The sequence below is a fragment of the Meles meles genome, chromosome 8 (assembly GCF_922984935.1).
Source record: "Meles meles chromosome 8, mMelMel3.1 paternal haplotype, whole genome shotgun sequence".
In the NCBI taxonomy this organism is placed as follows: Eukaryota; Metazoa; Chordata; class Mammalia; order Carnivora; family Mustelidae; genus Meles; species Meles meles.
Genome location: NC_060073.1, coordinates 63,278,848 through 63,285,737, shown reverse-complemented (window position 1 = coordinate 63,285,737; position 6,890 = coordinate 63,278,848). Strand labels below are relative to the sequence as shown.

General features: G+C 50.4%; 1 long non-coding RNA gene across 2 annotated transcripts; it reads left to right on the top strand.

Moving 5' to 3' along the window:
• Positions 1-1,263: 1,263 nt before the first annotated feature.
• LOC123949530 lies at positions 1,264-6,461 on the top strand. Of its 2 annotated transcripts, none has more exons than XR_006820056.1 (3): positions 1,264-1,736; positions 3,976-4,242; positions 5,299-6,461. It is a non-coding gene; the product is annotated as an uncharacterized LOC123949530 (long non-coding RNA). The 2 variants fall into 2 exon arrangements; XR_006820057.1 differs by having other exon boundaries at positions 5,284-6,461.
• The last annotated feature ends 429 nt before the right edge of the window (positions 6,462-6,890 follow it).

Genomic DNA, 6,890 nt, shown 5'->3' with positions numbered 1-6,890 from the left:
GGGAAGCTCAGGACTACCTACTAATTGTCCCCTCAGTGGAAATCTGCCCACCCTGGTCTCCACAGAACAGCCACTTTACCTCAGGAACCAGCAGCCAACCACAGAGGTCTACTAAGCAGCCCTAGTGACTGGCCATTTTGGATTCTCTGGGGCCGCTGCCAGCGCCTGTAGGCCCGTCATGATCTTTATCCCAATTTATTTGCACACCAGCCGTGGAGGATTGGACTTTTTAGTTGCCCTGATTTTATGGCTAAGAAAAGCTGACGTCCAGGGATCGTGGTCACTCTGCTGAGATCACACAGTGAGTAACTGCTTAGGGAGGGATCAAACTTCTGTTCAAGCCCAAAGCTGGTGTTCTTGCCTGTAAGCAATACCGACGTAAAGTGCTCACCTGTGTTGTCTTACCCTGCACGCCGCAGTTGTCGCTGTGATGTCTCTGCTCGGTTGTCTCCATGCTTACTCGGGAGCTCCCTTAGGATGGGAGGCAGGTGGGCTTTATCCTGGGTTCTTAGCTCCCAGTACTGGGCCTGACATGGAGGAGATGGCCGGCTGGCTGGGTAAACTCTACCTCAGAATCTGGAAGGCAGGATAACAAGGAAGTGCATGAGCAAGTTAGCAAAGCTCCTGGCATGGTCAGGTCTCGGGGAATGGCCAGTCCAGGGTGCAGGGGTATATGTTTGGGGCACCGGATCTCAATGGGTACCAAGTACCAAGCCCAGGGGCTGTACTGGAAATCTGAGGGAATGATTTCTGGATGTCACAATGATTGGGGGTGTCTACCAGCATCTCCCAAGTGGGGACATTTGAAAATCATTTAGAACATTTGAGTGAACGAAAAGCCTAGGCCTCAAACTTAACTCCGTTTTCTGTATGAACACAAAGGATTTTTTTTTTTCAAAGATTTTATTTATTTTTTTGTCAGAGAGCGTGCACAAGCAGGCAGAGTGGCAGGCAGAGGCAGAGAGAGAAGCAGGCTCTCCCGCTGAGCAAGGAGTCTGATGCGGGACTCAATCCCAGGATCCTGGGATCATGACCTGAGCCGAAGGTAGTGGCTTAACCGACTGAGCCACCCAGGCGTCCCACAAACGATTTTTTTGCACGATTCTGATACACCCCGGATTTTCTGGGAATGTGACTACTTTATAAATTGAAGGAAGATTATCCTTTTTTTAGAACGTATTGGAGGCCGATTCACCGTTTCAGAAAAATGACGTCACCATTGAATGGCAACCCTTCTCACGTCGTTGGAGTGGCCTACAACTCGGCCAGCCTCCATCTAGGCCCTTCTAGTATGGCTTCTTAGGGGAGCTGGCCCTGAGCAGGAAAATAATGAAATACGTATTTTTGTTATAAATTACTTTCCATTCATTTCATTTCAGTTTTACTCAGTGGTGTGCGGGAGCCAAGTCACACGACAGCATAGCGCGTGGATTTCTTCCCAGCTCGGAGTTCAGCGTCATCACATCAGCAGATTTGAAATTAGCCGTGGTGGAAGTATTTACACCATGCAACTTGGCAAAGGGTGTAAATCAAAGGTTTTTTGGGTTTTTTTTTTCCCTTCAGAAATTTGATTGCTAAACTTTTACCAGCCCACCACGGGAGACATTAGATTTCTTCGTTGTGTCCGGAGGCAGGCTAAATTATCTAGGAAGACCATTTCAGCCTAATAAAGGAGGCATTGGACCCCATAGGTGGAAAACCACAGAGGAAGGAAAAAGAGCTACAGATGCTTATAGGTAAGGACATCCTGCCCAGGGCGGATAAGGAGTGGCCTCCGGCAGAAAGGAGATTGAATCCCTGGGAGGAGGCCTGGGTGGGGGTATCAAGCAACCACAGCAGGGGCTGCCCACTACCCCCGTGCGCCCCCCACCCCCCCCCCCTGCCGCCAAGACCAGAGCCAGAACAAAGGCAGCCATGTCTCCCTCCCTAGGCTGACCTGTGCTGTTCTCTATTTTGACACATAAAGCTGGTCAGAAAAGGAGAAGCCAGATGGCCTTGATAGTGGCCTGCCCTTGACTTGGCCTCTTGGGAGTTTTGACCCTCCATCAAGCTGCCCCCTAGGGTCAGCCCTAACCTTCCCCGCCTTGTCAAACTCCAGCCGGCTTCCCAGGACTCAGCATCTGCCTAATATGAGCACTGCCCAGCTTTTTGAGCCCCTGCTGTATGCCAAGCACTGTGCTAAGTGTTTCCTGTTATCCTGCTCCTTCCACCTCCCATGGGAAGTCCTCTTATTTTTCAGATAAGGAGACGAGCTCAGATTGAGGGTATGACTTGCCCAGGGTCATCAAGCCCACAAGTGGTGAAGCCAGAACCCAGGCTGTCTGACTCCCCACTGGGCTCTTAGCCCCACACTCGAGCTTTCAAAGGGAAGATGGTATCTGTTCAGCTCCTCCCTTGATGAGGTCCAATGTGTAGGTCAGAGCTGGAAGGGACCAGAGAAATGACCTAATTCTACGAGTCTTGGCAGTTCATAAATCCACCCCGCCCCCAACATACAGCAGCTTCACTATCAGAAAACCTGCTCCCACCGTGAGAGAGGCAGGGGCCTCTTTTTCCTAAGAAGGGATGTTTCTGTTGGTGTTTATTGTGTAGGTAGGGTCAGGCTGAATAATGGTGATTTCAGCGGTGTCACGGAGAGCCAATATTATTGCTATGGCTTTAAAACACAAACAACAAAAAAAAGAATCTATTAGTCACCAAGGAGTGTAATGAGCCCATTGAGTAATCAGCCTGCCGGCCACGGTACCTGTAAACCGCATGGATGATAAATGAAATACCATGGCCAAATTCCTGGACACTTGCGGGTGGGCGTGAGGCCTGTAGGCTGAGAGGTCACGGGCCTTGTCCTGGAAACTTTGTTTCCTGCCAGTGGACTGAGGACCCCTGCACAAGTTCATTTCCCATTACATAGATGAGGAAACCGAAGCCCAGAAAGGCAAAATGGTTTACCCGAGGTCACCCATCAAGTTCAGGACAGAGTCAGGGCTAGAGGCCAGCTCTTGCTGGCTGTCCACAATCTGGGAGGACAGCAAGTGCTTTTGAGCTGTGGCTGCAGTCACATGGCATGTTCTCCGTCCCTCTCCGACCTGCCTACCTCCTCCCTCTGACATCCTTGGCTGACCTCAGACCCTCTCCTCCCTCCCCCCTTGGGAGATAAGGCTGCCAAAGTTTCCAGAGGGACCTGGGGACAGGGTGTGGCTTCCGGAATGTCCAGCCTTGGGGACGGGCTGGAGAGAGAGCAGGATTCGGGACTGCTTTCCCCTTCCCCAGGCCTGTCCACTTGCAGCTGCGTGGGCAGATCCAGACATTCGGGGACTTGCCAGATGGACAGAGAGACCAAGGTTTCCCCAAAATCCAATCAGAAAGGGCCTCCTTGGAAGGAAGAGAGACAGGGAAGGATTTGGCCAAAGTTCTGGCTTCTGAGCATGCTCGATATTAGCCATTAGTGTTTGTCAGCCATTTCCCTTGCCTGGCCTCAGTTTTCCTCTTCTGTGAAGTGGGCAGAGGGATGCTCATCCATTTGGCAAAACTCAGATGAGTTCCCAGTCATCAAAGTTAATAATTCAGGGCTTACCATGTTTCAGGCACTGAGTTAATCACAGTCCATGCATTCTTGTATCTCCATCTCACGGATAGGTTTTTGTTTTTTGCTTTTTTAAATTTATCTGACAGAAAGAGAGATCACAAATATGCAGAGAGGCAGGCAGAGAGAGAGAAAGGGAAGCAGGCTCCCTGGACCCTGGGATCATGACCTGAGCTGAAGACAGAGGCTTTAACCCACTGAGCCACCCTGGGATCATGACCTGAGCTGAAGGCAGAGGCTTTAACCCACTGAGCCACCCAGGCACCCCATTGTGGATAGGTTTTTTATTTCATGTTTCTATGACAAGGTGACGAGGGCTGGGAGAGTTTTAACAGCTTGTCCAGGATCCATACCCAGGGGCCAGTGGGAAAACCCTGTGCCACATTCTGAAGGTACTTTGAGCTGGAGGACGGTGTCAGCTGGAGTAGGACTCTTCGGTCAGCCTTGGAGAGATTGAGGCAACAACCTGCAGAGGATGCCGGCACTAGGTGAAAACCAAGTCCTGTGGCCCAGCCGCTCTGAGCCTGAGAGGAGAGTATCTGACGACCTCCATCATGATGTCACTGATAGGCTGCTGGTCACCTGGCAGCTGGGGGATCCATCGGCAGAGCTGGGGAGGCACAGGACTGTCCCAGTGCCCCTGGCCTGCTCCCTGAGGAGTAAGTATGGATCCTGGGAGGGGAGCTGGGTGCTAAGAATGACAACAGTGACAAGGCCAGCCACCAGGAAATACGTCAGGGCTTCCCAGACAGTTGCTGATTTGATCTCCCGACAGTCCTCGGAAGTGGGGATTATTAGCCTCATTTACAGATGAAGAGACTGAGGTCCAGAGCAGGGAAGTGGCTAGTTCAGAGTCACCCAGGATCTTGATTTGGACCAGGGTCTGTCTGCCCACAGCCTGTGGTTTCTCCATGACCCCGGCACTGGTCTGTGTTTGTTGAAGCACACTGTGTGAGTCACCACACCTCTCTAGGCCTCGGTTTCCATGACATGAGAAAATCCATTCCTGCCCTTGTTAAAAAGTGTTAGAAGATTTCAATGAGGTCATAGATGTAGATGATGTGCTTTCAAGTTCAGCCAGTGATTGACACCTTGCTCTTACGTGATTTTAGGAGGACTGGTGACTCCATAGCCTAAAAGTATCACCTCCTCCGGCCCGCTCCCTGTCTCAAAATTCACCCTTAGAGATACTCTCCAGGGTTTGATTTGTCCCCAGTAAGTCCCCCGGCAGAGCGCTATGTTTGGGGCATAATCACCCACCAGGCTGTAGAGCCTTACACTATGACTGGGTCTAGTTCAGTGCCTTCCATGAAAGCAAATGGTCTGGGAAGATGAGCAGTTCCTCTAGATCTGGGTGAAGTCCTCTCTAAGCTCAGTCCCTTCCTCTTAGAGACAGAGGTACCCCTTCCCACAGAGGGCAGAAGCGGTCAAAAGACTCTGCGGCCACCAAGGCTTTGGGTCCCAGTAGGTCTGGGGAGGAGGTCTGGAAGTCAGAGAGGTGGGAGGCCCTGCTGATCATAATCCAGCCAGACAAAAGGCATCGGGAAAATGGACAGCCCCACCCGACGGCCCGAAGTGGCTCAGAGGTAGTAGGGACAGTGCTGAGATTAGAAGCTGGTGTGGGTCCTACCAGAATGGACAGGCAGAGTGAGGTCAGACGCAGGATATGGGGGGCAGGACATCTCACTCATTACCTGCAGGACTTTAATTTACAGATGTGACTGAGCGTCTGAGACGATGTCATCTTCAGCAGTGAGCTTCCAGGCCAAGGCGATGTCATCTGAGACGTGGGACTGAGGGATCCTTTCCAGGTGGGTCTCCATGGAGCTGATGCGGGCCTCAGCACCTGCCATGTTTGCTTGCAATGATGACTTCTTTGGAAGGCTCCGGTCTCCAGATTGTAAATCCATGAGCACAGCCAGACCCACGGTAATAAGACCACAGTCACCAGAATGGTGTGTGGTTACTCTTGACGGGTTTTTTTTATTTTGGTGGAAGTTCAGGTTCTGAGGTGTCCCATGGCAGGTGAGCAGTTACCTGGCCTGTGGGGCAATCTGTGGTTAATGTGTCCCATGGGAGGGTGTACCCGAGGTTTGGCCTCCGGCCCTTATGGGGTAGGGACAAGGCTGGGACCCACAGTGGGGGAGGTGCAAAGGGTCAGGGTGCAGGGCTGAGCAGTGGAAGCTCCAGGAACGGGTTTCTGTCCAGTCCCCTGGGAAGGCCAGGGCAGACCAGCTTCTGGGAAGGGCTCTGCAGACCAAGGAGGCCACAACACAGTCAAGGGTTTCTTTCAAGGTCTCTGACCTGGCTTACACCATCAGCACAGTGATCTCTGCACAGAGGCAGGATTCTTTGATTTCACCTCACGTGGATGGGAGAGCGGGAATGTGTGTCCATTGCCACGTTACCAGGAAAAGGTACATATTAGATGACGGTCCTCCACACACTGCAAAGCTGAAGAATAATAGCACAAAATAAGTCTTTTCCTGCCCCCTTGCCCCTGCCTCAGGGTACCCTTCAGAGAGAACGGCAGCACTCTCCCCTCTCTGCTCTCCCTCAGTCCCGACTGTCCTCTGTGTTACTATTTCAATGAGCTTTTTGTTTGTTTTTATATTGAAATACTTAATTCACAGGGAGCTGATCTATAGGTTTAACTCATTTCCTATCAAATTCCCAGCAAGGCTTTTCTTTTAATAGGTATAGACTAGATTATTTCAAAATTTATAGGAAGGGCAAAGAAACTCGAATAAAGCAACTTTGAAAAGGGATAATAAAGTGGGAGGAATCACCTCGCTGGTTTCAAGACTTAGTATATAGCTACAGTAACCAAGACTACATGCTATTGACAGATAAATAGATCATTGAATAAAGTCCACAAAGAGACCTTCACAAATAAAGTCATTAGATTCTTTTTTTTTTAAGACTTTATTTATTTATTGGAGATAGAGGGAGAGTGAGAGATGGAGCATAAGTGGGGGGCAGTGGAAGAGGGAGCAGGCTCCCTGCTGAGCAACAGGGAGGAGTCTTCATCCCAGGATTCTGGGATCATGACCTGAGCTGAAGGCAGACACGTTTTAACCAATGGAGCCACCCAGATAACCCTAGCCATTAGACTCTTAGGGAAAAAAAAAAAAAAAGGCTATTTTGAAATCATCATGGATTCACAGGAAGTTGTAAAGATAGTACAGAAAGGTCCTATGTACCCCTCACCGATCTCCACAGATGGTTACATCTTAGATCATTCTAGTCCAATATCAAAAGCAGGAAACTGACATTGAGAGAATGCACGTGTGCGGTTCTGTATCCT